The sequence below is a fragment of the Chaetodon auriga genome, chromosome 13, assembly GCF_051107435.1.
Source record: "Chaetodon auriga isolate fChaAug3 chromosome 13, fChaAug3.hap1, whole genome shotgun sequence".
NCBI lineage: Eukaryota > Metazoa > Chordata > Actinopteri > Chaetodontiformes > Chaetodontidae > Chaetodon > Chaetodon auriga.
Window position 1 is genome coordinate 14,788,046 of NC_135086.1, and position 20,108 is coordinate 14,808,153.

General features: G+C 40.7%; 1 protein-coding gene across 1 annotated transcript in view; it reads right to left on the reverse strand.

Annotated features, from left to right (window-relative positions):
- pcdh8.1 (protocadherin 8, tandem duplication 1) overlaps window positions 1–20,108 on the reverse strand; it is a 35,557-nt gene that overhangs the window by 9,213 nt on the left and 6,236 nt on the right. The window lies entirely within an intron of this gene.

Genomic DNA, 20,108 nt, shown 5'->3' on the forward strand with positions numbered 1-20,108 from the left:
TGGCATGTTTGTTTTCTATTTTGTATGTTTTGCAGTCTAATTTTGTCAGCCGCAGATTACTATGGGGATTTTATAACAATGCCAAAATATACAGTTAAAGTAATCAACAGGCAAACTGGGAGCTGTTTTATTTATGAGATTTGGTTTGTGTGGGTTTACTCTGCTATGAAACTATATTAATCATATTCTTGCAAATATATGCACAATGAACAAAAGACAGAGTATAGCACCGATCGAGGGTGGAGCCAAATACATACATGTGTGCATAGACAAAGTAGAAAATGAGTGTGAAACAAAAACAAGCTATTATGCATCAAACTACAACATGACAAGTATAAAAACACTAATTAGCTTTGTTTCCATAGTTTTTCTGGCTCAAGCTGGTGACAACAACAGAGACCGCTGTGCTACATGTTGCACCATCTACTTAAATGAAAGTTGTGACATGCTCATTCAGTAACCATAAGTACTGCATGCTGTCACAGATACTGCATGCTCCACAGCTTAAATGCTAAAGAAATTCACTCATCTCTGATCATTCCATTTGCATTCATGGAAGGTTTTTACACACTGATGGATAACATCATCGTATTAACTGTTACAAAATTAAATTCTACCAATACCAAAAGGATTAAAAAAAAAAACTATATACACAACTTCTGATTGGATATTGGCCATACTACCATGCCTGTGCTGATCGCTGGTATGTTTAAACACCTGTGAACCGCCTCGTGCGTGCAAGTACTGCTGCTAATTACCTAAATGAGTTTCTCTGATAACAATGCAGCCTTGAAGAGAGATAGACATGTATTCATGACACAGCATTTATTAAATTTAGATAGGCACAGACATTTTGCTAAGGCTGGAAACTCATCCAGCCATTTTCGGGCTAGCCCCTTATCAGTTTCCTCATCTCACTTTAACCTTAGGTGCTCTAATAAACTCTGGGTATACATGTCACAGCTCTGGCCGTGAGGGTCATGGGGAAGGTTTAATCTCGGCCATTTGGGCTGTCTGAAAGGCAGATAAAACAAGATTATCCTGTGCTTGGTATTGGCCCTTGGTGTGAGGAGAGGGTGGAAGCATGTGAGCAGCAGCTGTGGAGGTGCCAAATACTCAGACTGGCTAGTGGTCTCTGTTGCTTTTGGCACCTCCTGCAGCGTTACAGGCACAGATAACCCCCCAACCACAGCTCATCCTCACAGCTCTCCAACTGATTACAACTGGCCAAATGTTTAACATACTGTCCCTAATCACACTTAACATTCTGTCACAATATGCTCCTAAATAGCTTTTAGGGCCATATAAATCACATAGGTACTTTTAGCCTTGATGCTATTAGGTCTAATTGTTTTTTTTTTTTCTTCTTCCTGTTGGTTTCTTTTTAGCCTCTGTAACTCTGTAACTAATGCATTCAGATGATTTCAGGAGGGATGAAATCTCATTTGCACAGCTACTGAATTTAGGACATATGAGGGGCAACTTAAAAAGATGTATTTGTAAAACAAAGATCAATTATGGAAATAAATGCATAACATAAGAAAATCATAAAACTGCCTTACTATTTTATGATAAATTAATTAGTCTATTAGGGCCAAACATGAATAATACAGGGTTTGCCTGTAACAAGATCTCAGTGGACTCTACATGTTTTAAACAAATTCAGAACATTAATATGGATGCCGTGTAAACATGTTTCTAGGATTTTTTCGCGTTGGCCACAAAAGGCTGAGTCTATTAAGAAATTTGGAAAGACAGATTTTGTTGTTTAAATCTCCTAAAAGCCGAGGCAGATCAAAAGAGGCATTAGTATTCAGAGACAAACCATGTTTGGCTGAGGTTCCTCTACCCCCACTCAACTCCAACCATTCCCCACTGTGTAACTAATGCTTGCTGCCTGAGAACGATTGGAACAACAGTTGCTAGCTGCACATCATTATGCACAAGCGTTTTTGATATACGCTTTGGCCATATGTACAAACAGGTATGCTACTGCAGCGCGCAGGGATATCTGTCATTACAATTTAAGCACAGAGTGAAAAATGCATAATCCCGTCTCATCGCCATTAACAAAATACCTGCGACAGAATCATAATGACAAACAAAGCAAAACAGGTTTTGGAATTGAGGCCAGTCCTTTCAAAATGGGGAGTCGACCCTAAAGGTTTGGATTGAAACCAGGGATGAGAGTGCCATCTACAGGTTGAAACTTTGCCATCAGATGGCTTGTGAGCAATAACAAATCCTGGAAGCATGTTCGCCTTTTCACACACAACTTTTCACGCAGACACAGATCATTAACTCGCTCACTAATAAATGATGAATCAATATTTGAACCACCTGTTTGAGGGAAGATGTTGTCCTGTCAGAGGCTAATTAGTGCAGAGGCAACCTCGTAATAGTGCACCAACCGATTCGATTCAACTTGAGATCAGCTCCCCTCCTCTTAGTGTGAAGTGTGGCCTTGCAGTGTGTGCTTTATACTTTCTGTTGGTAAAAGATCCACTATGGGTTTCAGTCCAATTATCATGACTACTTCACATTTCATGCTTCAGATTGAATTTCACCGCCTTAAGCTACATGGATGAGGGCCCCAAAAGATCAGCAGGCCTGCACATTAACCTCCAGTGATATTCTGTGTGTGATGATTGCGGGCACATATTTGACTTGACATAACCATATCCAACTTTCACTTTGATTTTCATTTTCCACGTCACCGCTGAACTGGTCATTGTAGATACTACAGTACTGAAAATCTCCTTGTTTCAGTGCGTCTGCAGCGAGGATGTACACACTCGTACTCCCATGGCTCGTTGGCTGTTACTATATCAGGTGAGGTAAATACGACTTTGCTTGGTAGTCCGGGCTGTGAATAAATTTGATTCTGTCTTGGACGGTTATATTATTCAAAGCAGGGAAGATTAAGTATAGCCTCCTTGCTTGTGTGTGTGTGTGTGTGTGTGTGTGCACATGTAAAACTGTCTGTGCATGAGTATATTTATATGTGCCTCTATGTGTGTGTGTGTGGATGTGTATGTCAATGCTAATTTGTGCCTTTTCAAGGACTAGGTCCCTCTCCTCCTCCTCCTGCTTCTTGAATATATTCCACATCTCCATATTGCCATCCTAGAATGTCGCCTCCTTGAAGCAATTTCCTCTCAGCCATTATCTGATGGGTGAGAACTGTTTCCCATTGGCAGGTGCAGATGACACTTGGGCTGGGCAGGAGCTGGCTGTTAAACGTGGGACTGGCTCCTTACCAAGCTCCAGTCTGCCTGGTCCTGACAGCCCCCACAGGGCTGGCCACTGGGGGCGGACTGTTGGGCCAACTGGCCACTGAGGGGTGTAATCACTCCCTCTGACATATTTGGCACAAGCTATCCATTTGCTCCACAACAGAAAGGACTGTGTGAGTGCCTTGCTTAATCCTGTTAGGCCAGGAGATGGCAACATTGAGGTGGGTGATACACATTTGAAGCACTTCAACCCTGTGATAGTTCATATCATAGAAGAGGCTAAAGACAGCATGTAAGGATTTAAGAGTAAAGGCAATTTGTGACAAACGTTCCACTTGATGCTCCTCTATCATGTTTTATTATGTCTTATTTTGCTCACAAGAAAAACAAAATAGTGGAGGAATACAGTATGGTATCAAATGTGCCACAATACCACCACGAAATGTGACACTTTCTAAGCTTCACAAATATAGCACAAAGCCTGTTGCAGGGCTACTCCATTTAATTGCATTATATTTAAAAGTGTGTGTGTGTCTTAAAGGCGCATATTCACAGACAAAGGCTTCTTAGAGAAGAGATGGTTAACAATGCAGAATAGAGACAACACTCCCTTATTTTTCTGCCTTTACTCATAAGAGTGTACAATTAGGAATGCAAAATTGCAACAAAGGCGCTGAAGAGGATGCCTATGGTGTTTATGTGCGCAAGTGCACAAGTGGAGCAGAGAGATAGATTAATGTTGAGGGGCATCAGCTTAGAGGATGTTTTGTTTCCCTACTGTGTGCCGAGTGCAGAGGAGAGTTAAGGGATTCCAATCTGGTCGTCGAGTCCTGCGGTGCAAAGAATGTTTGGAGTGTGCTTGGTGATAGCGGACTCCATTACGGGGCTGAGTCTCAGGGTAGCCTGCCATTGTGCCGGCAAGCGAGGAGGTTAATCAGATCCCAGCTCCATTATGAATGCTTGCTATTTCTAAAGGGCTCTATGAATAGAATACTGTAAGCTCTCGTAAAAATGAATCTGGGCTCTGTGCTTTTTACAGAGCAAGGCCTGATAAAGACGAGTGTTGGTGTACATTTGAGCAGATTTTACATTCTCCAGAGCAAAACCAAATGAGTGTTTTAAGGGGGCCTACTTATTAATTATCTGAGATTAAGAAATTCTCTTTTCAGCTCCGCGGCAATGTTTTCCAAGTCTGCTTTGTTTGCTGTTGAGGGCAGATTATCTTAATTGATTTTTTTTTTAAGTATTAAATTAATTTCGTATTGTGAGTCAATGACATCTGCTTGCACAAATTGGCTAGTATGTTATCAGTCCCTCCTCATTAAAGCGGGACACTTTGCTAAACGTACCTTTTATGCTTTCTTTTGTTGGCTAATTAGTATATTTTTACATTTCGCAAGCCATCCTGCACATTTGGTCTTTTTAGTAGCTAAATTTATAGCTTTGTTGATAACCTTGGTTGGCAGGATGAACCCTACCAGAGATTCAGGTTCCCTGCTTTTAACCCTTCACACATAAACACACACACCAGGTATGTAAAGGGTTGGCAGTGTCATTGGACATGGTCATGCTGGGATAAACTCTTTGGTTTTCTTGGGCTGATGTGAGCCAAACTCATCCAAAACATCAGTGAAAGGACGTACCTGATAACGCCACATATCTCTGCTCCGACACTCCGCTGTAAATCTTTCAGATTAGGAGGCTGGTGAATGATGCTGCTTGTCTGATGGGCCTGTGGATTTATGAGAGCTGGCCTGATGTCCTGTATGCTAATCATCTGAAGGGTTCAACCACTGATGATCGTCTATGGCAAAAAAAAATAAAAAATAATTATAGGTCATATTTTCCGACATTTTGTTGTTTTTACCTCTTTATTCATTTGTTTTTGCCCATTTTCTTCACGTTCACTCTTGCCTCTTTGTCTCATTTATTTGACAAAGCACCCTGAAATACAGTTTGAAGAGTGCACTATAAATGAAAGGGCATTATGAAGGCTACAATTACATAGTGTGCTTTTGGGATTGAAAATATTTACCACGAATCACAATTCAGCTCACAATGTCGCATGTCTGAGTGCAGAAAAGTGAATGAAGACCACAATAAGGCGTGACTTTTGGGAATAATGCAAAGAGGAGATTCAGCAGTCTGCCATCAAGACACCACACACTAACTGTGATTTAGAGAGCAATAAACGTACGCCTAATAGGACAGTTCACATTTCACGCAATTTGTAGAAAATCTAATTTCTTTGTGAAGGCACAGAAGCTAAAATTCAACTAAGCTTTGCAGAACAACAGAGCACTTATATGGGAGGAAATGTGTTAACAGGCTAGACAGTCCTATTCTCAGCAAAGAGGTATTTAAGTACTGAAGATGAAGTGAGATGGAAAATCTCATTTCCATAACAGAACAGGAAAAACAGTCTGGCAGAAGGTGTTTTCTTTTTTTCTCTCTCTGCTGAATTGTCAGAGCAATCATGGTCGAGCCACAGCCAGGGCAGCAGACTAAAAGGAGTGTGGGGGGGGGTGGGTTGGGGGAATGGGGTGGGAGGAGGAGTGAGGGGGGAGGAGGTTGAGCCCTCTTTCCCAAAACACATACTAATGAACTTGAACAATCTCATGCTTGCACACACACACACACACACACACACACACACACACACACACACACATGCATGCAGCAGTAGATACACATAGATGCAGGGATGCACAAACAGTGCTTAGTCTCAGAGGAGCAGACAGTGAGCACATTATGCAAACAGAGGCTTTGTGTGTATGGCACTGAACGTGCCTGTGTGTTGGAGAGAGAAATTAGACTGATTAAAAATCAGGAAAAAAATCACAAACTGTTAGATGGATCTCCTAGGGGCTAATTAGTATGTTGAATCTTGTGCCAAAAACACACTGTTTAACAAATCTGGAAATGTAGGTATGTTCATGATTTGTTTTCTGAAATCTATTTTAAATGTGGCACATGTTTACATTTAAAATGCAAAACGGTGCGGCACAGGAGCAATATGGAAGAAATAAGAAATGTGCAATGCATTTCAGTGGCTTTTTCCCCCTCCACACAATCAATTTCTTTGCCATACTAAAGCTGAATGTGTAATGCAAGGCTCCTGTGTTCCTTTGGGGTATGAGTTATAGGAGTTACCATCGTATGGAGTGAAGTAGAGAGCATGGACAAAGCGCAGGGGCCAGTCAGGCTGCAAGAATGAGATCAACTTTCATGTTGAGACCCAGGTAACAGCAGAGTACATTTTGGTGCTTCAGGAGCAGGAAATGAACTATTGTTAGCGTTTCCATTGTGAGTTATGTAATAGAACGACTAGAGGAGCCTGCAGGAGCAAAATTGAAATGACCCCTCTCAAAACAGAATAAATATTTAATCCAAGCCGAAGAATAGACCATCCCAGAATGTTTTGTCCTTGACCAGAAGCTGAGCCCTGAAGATATTAGTTCAAGGGAGTGAACAATAATCAGCACATGAGCCGATTCTGTTCACCTCATGAAAGGGAAATCCAAACAGTTCCCTGCTCTTCAATCTAACATTTATAAACTTTAGATTTTTAATGTACCTGCTATCAGCACAGTCAGCCAGCCCATATGAATATATTCAACAACAGACAGAGACAGCGAACAGAGGGAGATCTGTTTTATGTTTGGAGTACAGGCAGAATACAGTTTAATATTTAAACCATCTTTTCTACAGTCTGGAGCTTTCACTAGTGTGACTTGTGAATTCCTCTCTGCACTCCTCATGTTAACAAAGCAATGGTGCCCAGTAGGTTGAATGGCCATGACATGGCAATCAGTTGCATAGATATATACGGTAGATGAGAAAGACAATCAATACAGAATGCACTCAAATTCTGTTTCAATTATCTAGTGCATGCATGATAGACTTGATAATGATATTCTAGTTTCACTGCAGCAGATACAGGGTAGACTTAGCTCCACTGGCACCGGTTGTAGCTCTGGAGATGCATCTACAGCCTTGTCCATGAAAAGGAGACAAGTATACTATATGTTTCAAAGCACTATTAATCCTCTGCTGCTGTGGTGGAAGACTTGGTTTGTATTTCTGGAGAATATCCGATGTTTGCTGTGAGAGGTTTCATTGGCTGCCTCAATCTTTGCTGGGAACTGGTGTCTCCGCTTAAAGCTGTATGGCCAGCAGGGCACACACTGTGTTACGGAAACAGCCACGAGCAATCCAGCAGGTCAGCGAAGCACACCTGTGCCTAATTAACCTTTGTGTGTCTGCATGTGTGTGTGTGTGTGTGTGTGTGTGAGTCGGAGTAGAGAGAGGGCTGAGGACCAAACCAGGGATGTACGCCAGTGCACAAGACTACACAAGCTACTGCAGAATGTTAGACTGAACCCCACATGAGGAACATTTAGTTAAAAACAATGGAGGTAACTGAGGTAGAGAAGCAGTGATTTAAACTTCACTAGCCTGGGCCTAATACCCCCCAATCTACTACATTCATTTATAAATGAATACGGCAGTCAAATGGTCAACTGAAGCGCTGTTACAAGCATTTTTATTGATTAGATGAAAAGGATAAATCTGCAGGTGGTGCAATAAAAGAGGCAAAAAAAGAGAAGACAGAAGCTGAGAGGAGGTTTACCAACTATCAAAACGCTCCTATGTGTGACTCAAATTTACCATCACACACCCCGTCTCAGTAAATGCCATGTGCCACACCTAAATGCAAACTGTCCCCAGTGCACCCCACAGTCTGCCACCATGAAGAGCCAATAGCACAACCAGTCTTAAAATATTAAAAGCCCATGTGCTAAAAAAAAAAAAAAAAAAAAAAAAAAAAAAGAACGAAAGAAAGAAAACAATCTAGCAGATAATAATCTGTGCTTGACTGGAAATAAAAGACAGTGACAGTTAGACAGGAGTACAGCATAAAAGTGAATTATTTCACATGCCCTCTGGCTTGTACATACTGTCTGTTTCACAGATATTCACCCAGCCCAGACAGCTACAGGCCTGCGTGTCCTTGAGGCACAGCCCCGGTCTCTATAAATCACTACACAAGACACTAAACAATCAGCCAACCCACGCTTTACATTTACAGCATATTAACAAATGTTTCGTGACACACCTCCACAAAATACCCCATGACTCCAGATACAGACCTGTTGAACCTGATTTCAAATTGCCACTATGTGGTGTTCAAGCCTCCCGACCAATAGGTATTATCAGTGCTGAAGAAATGTTAGTAAAGTAATGCAAGTAATCGAACAATACTGAGTTCTTCCTTCCTTCTCATTGTACTTGGTGCATTGTGCATAACCAGCTCTCTAATGGGAAGGACAAAGATTTGAATTAACTATAACCAATATGCTACTAATATGCATGCTAATGAGCAACTACTCAATGGTGAATCTGTGCACCATAATATTTAGTGAGACCATTTTTCTTATTGTCAACAAATTCTTTAAAAACACCAAAACCAACAATGAATTGGTGATAAGTATTGTCTCTGGTGCCAACAGCCTGACATACTCCTCCATTTCTGCCCAGTTAGCCATACCACTGTACTAGATGATATGCTCCATTCTTACGATGAACATGGAGGCTAATTCTGAGTCAAACCTACATACACCATCCTAGTTCCATGAATACTTGCTTGGGCACCAAAGCTGCAGGTGAAAACAGTCTCTAAAAACTCATTTTTTTACTGTTTTTTGAATGCAGTTTTCTAAAGACTGAAGTGGCCAGCTGTTATAGGAAATTATTTGGCCTGTTACTGGTGTGTTGACCTGTTTTTCAGTGGGAACAAGTGGGCTTGGGTCTGAGAGCTACACAATCCTTTCAATTTATGTTTGGCGACAAGTATACTTTGTACAAGGACTCAAAGCAAAATTCTCCACTGTTGTTTCCTACCTGTACACTCTGAGAACTGTCACAGCCTGTCACCACAAAAATCAAGCAGAGAGCTCTCTTGTCAGCCTAAATCACTTTCTCTGATGCTCCCTCATGTTCGGCGTCTCTCTCTCTTGGTTGCATGTTTCCATACAAACTGCTGTGCACAGCGAGATCCCATGGAATCTGTGCGGTTTGCTCGGGCTATGCGGACACACTGTCAAGAGTGATGTGTTGAATCAAACTGACAATTCAGACATGCGAGAAAAAAAAAAAAGAAATACCCCAAGATTTTGTGGATAAAGGACTGATCATCTTCAAAACTAGCTGGTGTAAGTGTTGATAGAGCACTCTAACCACGCTGGGGGAATGGTTGTGTAAACTCGTATCTGTGTGCCCTCCAATGGTTTCCCTTGTAGCTTTTTGAAGAGCACGCAAATCTTCTCAACACCACAAGACATTTCAAATAAATTCTTCATTGGGCTGTCAAAATGCTTTTCCTCTCCCTTCAACACCAGCAAGAGACTGCCGTGATCTACTATGAAATGGCCTCATTGTGCAGGGCATCAAGGATTTCTACGGCTCCATCTCGGGGTGTGCTCTGAACTGTGAATTTCAGATTCAGACAGCCCAGAACCCAAGGCCATGAGCCGCTAGCGCTGCTGAAGCACTCTGTTGCTTCACACATCTGAAATTGGCTGACATGTTTAAGTTTGCCGTACCTTTGCTCAATCTTTGTGCGATTGCTCTCTGGAAACCATGCAAAGCCAAGTGACTCAAGACCTACATGTGTCAGGGCAATGAAGTTCCCCCTTCTCTAATTTTAGTCTGCATTTCTCAGAACTGCCATATATGCACATTTTGATGAGATTTATGGTACACACAGAAAGGGCTGTTAGACACATCAGCATGTAACGTGGTAATCTGTGAGAGGATATTTGACACATAGTTTTCCATTTGGTCTGAGTATCCCATGGTGCTGTAATCCCTTAATATCTTACCAATAACTATTAAGGATTTAATGTCACTCGTACTCTGTCGGGGTTTGACTTGATTCTCTCTCAGTTTTCCTGAACCCAGGACACAGCTGAGACTGACTGAGCCCATAAAATCTTTAAAGTCTCCACTCACGGGTCGCAGAATCAGCCGTGCAGAGACTGCAGAGACAGGATGTTCAGAGGCTGTGTAGCGGGAAGTCAAGGTGACCATTTCGACCTGAGTCAGTACCACTATATCCATGTCAAGTTAACCTCCTTTGCCTCTGTGGAATATGAGAATAAAGACATGACTTTATATCCAGCTGCCACGTAGCAAATGAAACAGAAAGGACATTAAAATATTGCCTGAAATGAAGAGTTTTTAAATGTTAGAGTTGCTATTGAATAGAGCTTTGTCATCCAAACTGTTTGTTTTTCAAGCTCAGACTGAAGTCAGTCACACAGTGTGAAAAAATGTAGATCACAGCAGCAGCTGAGATGGATGAAAAAAAAAAAAAAAAAAAAACTCCACATTTTAAGTCTCCTCAAAAAATCCCCCAGTTAATTTTTCATGGCCGTACCTTTTAAGAGACATGTCAGTTTGATTTAATGTTCGGCTGACAGTTATTGGTTTTTGGTGTTTACCTCTTATCACTTCAGAAAACTGGGGAGACCAATTTACACTCCGGATGCACATAAAGCGGCATCAAAAATTAAGATCTTGACGCCCTGGAAACATTATAAAAGCTTTCTATAATGCCGCTCTGTGTGTAATTGGTTATGCACTTTTTGTGTGTGTGTTCAGAGGATGGCAGGCGTTTTAAATTTTATCAGTATTTTCTGTGTTTAGACTGACATCCCCCCGCATAATGGAGAGCCATTTCAAATGCTCCTTTTTCTTCCTACCTCCTCATCCGCAGCTTCACTCACTCACTCACACGCTGGACCAAGGACAGTTTGTATCTGAATGATGGAAGTGCAGACTGGATGTTTTTTTGTTTTGTTTTGTTTTTTTTTTTACTCCCATTACTGATGCCCAGAGCTTGCCTTTGTCAAGCTATAATTTTACATAATAAACAACCAAGCAGCAATAAGTGTTCATTGACACATATGCTGGAGCATTTGATAAAGAAAATCTTTAAAAGGGGGCTTACAGTGAAGAAATTGTCTCAAGTGGTTCAAAGGATTTGAAGGGGAAGAAGAGAGGATTGATGTTTGCGCTGCAAGCCCCTGAGCAGGACTGGCCCAGGGTCTAATCAGAGACCAACAACGCACCCCTCCCTCCACACAGCCATAGGATTTTCTCTCACTATTCAGGGGCTGATAGATGAGCCTCTCTTTGTATTTCAGCCATGCACTTTCTTAAATCTGAAAAGCCAATTCATCTTGGGCAAACGCAAGAGGAGGAGGGAGTAAAAGAAAAACTTCAAAACTCATTTTTTTTCACTCCTTGCCAGCGCTCGAGTGTCATTCACGAGCTCTCTAAGCACTTTGTCTCTCCTTCATTAATTGTCTCCGTGCTTCACCCACGTCACGTGCCTCCACTACAACCAAAGCTGAGGAGACCACAATCAGGGCTATTCCCCTCTGTCTTCTCTGTTCCCCATGTTGATAAGTTCACAAAAGATAAGGAACAGTCAGACTGTTTCATCAGGGGAGAGATATCACACAAAAAGGGGAAAATGTGTTTATGCTTCATGATGGACTGAATTAATCTTTCCTTTTCAGGTACAGTGCTTTTCAGACATTCAGGCACAGTAGTTTATCTACGCTTGCTGTCAAATAGAGTTCAAGCATTTAGCGGGCCAGACAAATAGCCAGTGTAATAAATCATCCCTTTTTGTGTAGTGGGGCATCAGAGAGGCTGCTCTGCGGACAGGCTGTTTGAAGTTTAGGCACTTTCATTACACACATGTCAACAACATGTACAAAGTTTAATGGTCCTGTAGTGAACTCGGGGGCACATTTTTTACACTTGGACTGGCAAAATGAAAGCCTGTTTTTCCAAGAAGATTATTTTTCAGTCAGCAATACAATATACACCAGAGTATTATTTTCTTTTAAATCCCACTGTGCCCATGTGTTGAGAGAGAAACGGTGTCATGTTTAATTAGCAAATTCTCACAGCGAATGCGGACACCTTGTTGACACATCCATTCCACATGAGCTATTGCTGATTCCTTTGAATACAATTTACATAATTATACCTCATCCAGTCGTGTGAAGCACATGCCTCGAACACCATGTTGCTCACAGCAAAACAGCATGAGCAGGAACAGCCATATTAACGCTCGTGGCAAGAAAATACTAAATGTTGAAGCTGCCTCCTCCATCTGCATTGTATGAGACATGATGGTCTCGCTGAATTACAGATATGACCCCCAACCCCCCATGCGCTCACTCGCGTGCGCACACACGCACACACGCACACACATATATAACACCGCCTCCTCTTAAAACATACACACAAAGAGAGAAAATCTCTGTGCCTGTGAAAGATGACCTAAATTTTCACAATGCTTTGCACTTACTGTACATATTTAAGTTGATCTTCCATCAGTATGCAAAACCCATAGAGTACCACCTCAATGCAAAACATAAATTCTCATTTACATGCACAATATTGCAAAACAAGACTCACCAGAGGTGAGTCTATAAGCTCTATGGTAACATTCAAAGTCAAACAACACCCATCTTCCCCAAAGAACAATGAAGCATGACAGGTTGAATTGCCAGTACGTACTGTCAGAGGGCTCCTCCAAAGCTCCCAGCATTGAATTTCCCTCTGAATCTTGTCTTGCTCATCTAATAACTTTGTTTATGTCTGCTATGGGACATGTCTGGAGAGGCACCTTGAACACTGGGATACAGCTCTCAGTCCAAACATAAAGAGAGAAATGAAATATTCACCCGCCTGATTGTCTCCAAACTCCAGGAGAAGAATCAATAAAACATAACATTGGTTTCTCTCTGAGTTTAAGACTTCCGATGGGGTTTGAAACCCCCATGTGACGTCGGAGGCTTTACTCTCGCATATGAAAACACCAGAGTTTTATTTTGATGTTTGAATTAATCAGCGGAGAGCATCTTCAGAACAAAAAGATCTGATGTTGCCTGTGGGAGCTGCGGCCATCTGAGATTTCACAGCCTGTATTTAAAAGCATGTTTTGAAGAATGTATCACAACAGCCCACAATAAGCTAAGACGATCCATAATGCCTTTCATATCTGGTCTACTAAACTCAGATAATGTTAATTTCCTTATATACCACGTATTTTTAATGTCCTGATCTATCCCTTTGGTGAGTAAAACTGACTTCAAAGACTTGTGTTGAAAATAAGTGTTGACTCACATAACCTCACTGCACAGCATGTTTAAACACAACTTTCATGTGAAGGTTAAATCCCTGTGAAGTGCTTCACTTATGGCAATACAATGGGGCAGTTATGTGGACCAGGTCGACATATGTAGACACCAATGGAAGACAAAGGACACAGCTGAATGGGAGGGGAGTGTGACCCCATTACCATGTTATCTCAGAGGTAAAAGAAATCCTTTCAGCCCCAACTCTATAGATAACAAAGACAGAAGCCAACAATGCTCTGGTTTTGTTCAAACAAACTCTACCTGCAGAAATAACTACATTTACTGTGAAATGTCTTGATTGCTGTATGTGATTTAACATTTTGAGAAGTACACTGACTTGCCTTCTTGCTGAGGGGTGGGGATGAAAACATCAATAGCACTCTCATGTCTGTGCAGTAAATATGAAGCTGCAGCCAGCAGCCTTAGCTGAGGACCAAGACTGGAAACAGGGGGAAAGAGCTAGCTGAGTATCCACCTACCAGCCTCTATACCGCTCATTAGTTAACATGCTGTGTTTGTTTAATGGGTACAAAAACCAAAGTGTAAAAACCTCTTGTAAAACCACAAATGATTGTTTTTACACTTTGAATTTCATGCAGATAAAACAAAACAAATAACACATTCATTTAGCTGATTGTCAGATACCTTTGGACAGTGGCATGCTAGCTATTTAAGTCTTTCTGCTAAGCTAAACAAACTAAATGCTGGTGGTAGCTTCATATTTCAGCAACAGATTCATTAAACACCTTTCCCGAAAAGGCCAAACTATTCCTTTAATTAGTCAGTAACACTTAAGATCACAGTCTGCAACATACGGTGTAATTCTTCCCAATTTACCGTGTAATTTTATGGTGTACCTGTACACTGCATACCAATACAGACATGTTGGTAAAAGGGACGATGTGAAGTAAGGGACTAATAGGCACCTGTTCTCATATCAGGACAGTGTGACCTACTGAGCAACAATATGGCATTTTGGAGGAATTTACAAAGAAGTTGCACTGTTAGTATTTTAAACTAGCAGGTATCAACTCTATGTGAGCTAATAAAGACACATATGCACCCTGTAGTTATTTAGGAACTGTGCAGTTTCCCCATCTTCATTTTGTTGTAACCTGTACTTCTCCAGTGTACGTAAGTCACATGTTTTGAAGTAAGTCACAACAGATTTCTAAAATGCTCCACAGAACTCATTTCTCCATCTTCCCCAGAATCATCCGGCTTTGTTGCTCAGTAATAGTCAGAATTAATAATAACAGAATAGGTGCTCAGTAGTTAAATATACCTACAGTATAAAATCTCACATTGCCATCCCCTTATTCTTCACACCTTGTTCCGCCGTAGCTCCGTTTATGTATCAGTACGTACTGCGCCGGTACACCGTCAAGAAAATGACTCCGTAAATTGTTTCCAACAGTTCCTCCTGAGCAGAGAAAACACTTGATTGAACTCTAAAATAACAATTAAGTTCACGTCTTGCATAGCCATAAGTATGTGCTAATAGCCCCTGCCGACGCTTCAGAAGGACCACTTAAACTAAATGTAACTCAAATGTCATATTTTAATGTCAAGCTGAGCATGAGCAGAATAACTGACATGAAACAGCTGGTGAGAGCGGTGAGTCTAGTTGAAAATTGACTTCTTTAAGGCAGTGATTCACCACCAGGGGTACTTGTAGGGGCACTTCTGCAGTTGCCAAGGGGTACTTGGGAAGATTGAGGAGAATCTTGAGTAATTTGTATGTTGTCCACCTGCTGAGCTGTAACACTTGGACACCACATAGCAGAATAGTTGAAAAAGTTAAAGTAATAGCTAAATGCTACTTACTGTTGGCCTATTTCAACCATTTGTCCTTTACTTTGAATAGCAATGCTTATATGTTTAAACATATATGTAAAGATAATTGATAAATGATTGGAATAGACAGCTGACGGCATCAGAAACAGTTGCAATTGTTCATAAAAGTATGAGAAAAAATCATGAAAGAGTGGAAATAGCGGATATGTTATTGAAGTAGCTGAATGTAACGAATAAATCTTGAAACATAAAGTTAAAAGTTATTGCTAAATTTTTCAAATAGATTGCTTTAAGTCATCAATAATCAATGGGAAGAGTTACTTAAAAGTATTGGATAGATGGCTGAAATGTCCAGTTTCTGTCACCATCAAGTGACGCCAACAGAGCGAATGCAACATTTAAAGTTCAACCAAAAATTCTAACATACAGTTTAAAATCAATTCAGTTGAACACATTGAGACAAGATGGGTGGTGTCGATGAAGGGGCACTTCAGTTCATCTGACAGGGCTGTGGGGGTAGAGCTACATGAGAGTAAAAGGTTGGGAACGGCTGCTTTAAGGCAAGCGATCTCCCACCAGAGGAACATTCAGCAGAGCTGAGCTCCACCACAGTATAATTTGCCTCTGATTTCTAATCTTTGTAAAAGAATGCGAAGCTAAGTGCCTTCCACAAATGCAGACTATCATGGCATTTCTTCAGGCACATTATGGACCAGAGTGATTAGAGAACTAAAAATGCGAAGGCATCCCTTGAAACTGAATGCATTTACAATCCCATTAAATATGGAATTGTGTCTGTGGGCCAACAGTAAATTTGAAATATCTTTCCCTGCAACAGTTTTTTTTTCCCCCCCTCATACATTTTCCGTTTGCTGCTTGCTTTCTTCACTCTCTTACTGAATCTGTTTGAGGCTGTGAATAATTTGCCAGTGACTTTCATGGAAATAGCAACACTCGACACAATTATATAACATAAATCATGAAAATGCTATCATGATTTTCCATCAGCATCATGCAGACATTTTTTATTACTAATGATTCTGACAGTTGGCTGCTTTCACCGTGAATAAAAAACAGTTATATAAATTGCTACAAAGATTTAAAATCAAATATTAATATAAAATGTAGCTTGAATTCAGAGTGTGGGATGCTGTATGAAGTCTTCCTGTGGAGGTGACCTTGAGCACATGTATTGGAATATTTTATTTTTTAAAGTATCAAATTCCGCTCTGTGTTATTACCGCTTTTAACTGTAGAGCACTGCTTATTTGAAACTCAGACATCCATGCAGCTTGAATCTCTCACAGGGCGTAATGAGCATAAAACCCATCACATTCCATATATTTAATGTGCTCAATCACAACACAGTACAATTAAATGTAATATGTAAATGAAGCAACAATAAACTGTGAAATTTGCACACCACAATGAAAACACCCATCTGCTAAATAACCTTCCTCAACCATAAACAATCATTTACTTACCATAAATTCACATAAACTCCTCCGCGTCCCAGTTCAAACTAATGCTGTATTGTAGTATAATAATCCATTGCCACAGCCGTTTGACCTGGTTTAATGTAATCCAAAGAGAATCGCCCACACCGACTCTATGATCACCTCTGCGCTCATTAAAGTACAAATCAGCCTACGTAATATGTGGCTCTAAATTGAGCTGAAAGAAGAAAACAATATTCATCAGACTGCTTAATGAATTGTCATGGATGGTTCCTACTCATGTCGTTGCTGCCTTAGAAGTTATACAGGCTTTGTAGAGAGCACTTTTTAAGGAATATATTGGAATTCAAGCAAATTCACAAATCTGAAAACGTTTGAAAACGGTTAAAATGAAGCATTTTCCCAACTGTCAAGACTTTGTACAAAGCCTGTTATACTTCAGTGCTGAAGCTATGACACCATGAGGTGAACAGATGTGCCTCAGCATGACGACCTTGTAGAATATTAGACCAGCAACAGACAACTGTCCTCCTTTTTCATTATTTTGATGAAGATAATAGTAAGCTAGCTTCCTGCTGCTGTGTTAAATGCATTTCAACCAGGAGAGGGTTTTTGCCTTCTTGGAGCAGTGCAACAAGCTGCAAACAAAACTCTTACATATTATCACTTCACAAAGTCGATATGGCTAACTAGTTAGCAAACACTTACTACGTCCACATCCAGCAAATATGGAGCGGTATTCACCTTCGTTTGGAGTCGTGCTTGTTTCCGCCTGATGAATGTAAGTCCAATATTCACTCTCCTTTTAGCTCAGTTTTGGTCTCCACCAACCTCTGATGAAAATATCTGGCTCTAAATAGCTGTCTGCAGCTGCTGGAAGCCATAAAACCAAAACAGTGAGCCAAAACATGCTAAAATGCTCCATAAAGCTGATAGAACTGGAGAGTGAGGTGCTGATTCTCTGTGGGTTTGTCACTGCAAACAGCACCTTCACATTGGACATGGCTATTTGATCCATTGTTACTATGAAAATACTGATTAGTGCAGCTTTTATTGTAACCAGTATTCTCACAAAATCCCCCTGAGTGTGCAGTTAACTCCACCATTTTTCTCAATTTCATCCCCAGTGGAGCACCTCCAAATTTAGCCTGTTAATGACAGCGCAAGTTAAAGAAAGCATCAAACATCTCGCATAGACCCAGATGTGCATTGGGGCCCTCTCAGAAACATAGTAAAGAAACTCAATGACAGGAAAAAACGAATATTTTCCACCTCAGATGGATTGTATTATACACTGGATGCTTAAAAATATACCCAGTGTTATTCAGCATGGGTGAAATGAATTTGAGGATGAGACACAATCAGGTGACAATGGATTTCACGCATTTCACGAAGAAGCCTGAATGAATGTATTGTTCATTTCTCAAATTGTTATCATTGCTGGACTCCCGCTTGCAAGAGTCTTCATATTCATTGCCAACATATCTAAACCTCTGCACAGTAATTACACTGTATCCCACTGATAATGCAGTAAGTATATGTGAATAACACATTTTAACGTCGGGAAACTTGTTTGTATGTTTCTATTTGAGTGGATGATTTTGACAAACTGCATGTTAACACTGTGCTCAAGAAATGTTGGCAGCCTTAGCATGAATCTAATTAGATGATTAGAATAATCGGCCAGTATTGTTTGCATTCAGAGCGATTCCAACATCTGATCCTTCTCCAAACATTATCTAAACACTGTTCTTCCACATGTGATAAACTCTGCTTTAAGAAATATTCTGTCACAGTTGTTCTCTCCATTAGTTGAAAAGCTTATACTGTAAAATTGCCCTCCTGCCTTTGTTGTTTACTGCAGCCTTTTCCCTTTCAATGTGTCTCTGTGGGCTTCTTGCAATGTTTCAGATTATTATTGCTATTGTTAGTGTTATTGTTTCAGATTATTGTTTGTGCTTCAACCGCAGCACGCTGTTGACTCTATGGCTGACTAATGAATCGTTCTGAGCAAAATACACACAAGCTGTCATCTTCAACAACTCTCCTCCACACCCCATTTAGATACACAGTCGATGGAGAAGCTCGAAGTAAATAGTCGCAGATAAAGTGTGAGCAGAGGCCCAAAACAAGTGATTTCTATCTGGATTCTGGGCAGTACGAGCGTTGTATTCTGGGTCTCTCAACAATCCTGTGTCGTCTCCACAGCAGCAGAACAAAGAAGTGCAACAAACATAATTATACTGAAAAAATTCACTCCATCAAATCTAATAAGCTCCACAAGAGGCTGGACAGAGCATTTAAAAAGAAAGAATGGGCATGCACACATATTTGGTGGAGGCTAAATCAGATCCTGGGTGAAGATTTACAGATTTCTTTTCAATATTACTATTTAGTCTACACAGACAATTCCAGTACTTCCATCGCTTTTCAAGGAAATTGGGAAATTAGCTTAACAAGGGTTGACATATACCTGCACTAACACTGCACAGACACAATAAAACAAGAGCTTGTGTTTCAATCCAGAACAGTAGTCCAACGTGCCAGAGAAGATTGTGGTGGTGTTGCATTGTGGCCAACTTTAAAGCACTTAAAAGTCCAGTGTGTAGGATTATGGGGGATCTACTGGCAGAAATGTAATATAGCATTCACACTTGTGTTTTCATCAGCATATAATCACCTGAAAATAAGAATTGTTGAGTTACCTCTTTACAGCCACAGGAGTCTTCCACAGAGTCCACCATGTTGCACCATTGTGTTTCTACAGTAGCCCAGAAAGGACAACCCAAACACTGGCTTTAGCAAGGGTCTTTTGTGTTTTAATGGTTTCATGGCCATCCTATGGGCAGTTGAGACAGGGGTATTCAGTTGGTTGCAATCTGCAACCTCACCACTAGATGCTACTAAATCCTACATGCTGGTTCTTTAAGAACATGTATAGAGCTCACTGCATGGCCAAAACTATGTGGACACCTCAGCAAAGTATATTAACAATCCAGTATTACATCAATAAGTGATGGCTGAACATGTTATTCCAAAACTATGGGCTCTGATGTTCTGCTGTAACACGCTCTGCCCTGCTGGGAAGATTTTTTTGATCCTGGCTGCAGATTTTGCACCTGTTCAGACACAAGAGCATGAGTGAGGTGATAAGATCTGGCTGGAAGTCTTCATCCACTTCAGCCTAAAGGTGTTGGATGGGGTTCTGTGCAGGCCAGTCAAGTTCTTTCACACCAAACTGTGAAAACCATTTCTTTATGGACTTTGCTTTGTGCACGGTGGCATTGTGTAAAACAGGAAATCCCGGCCAGAAAGTTGGAAGCACACTATTGTCTTAAATATCATTGTATACTAAAGCATTAAGAATTCCCTCAACTGGAACTAAAGAGCTT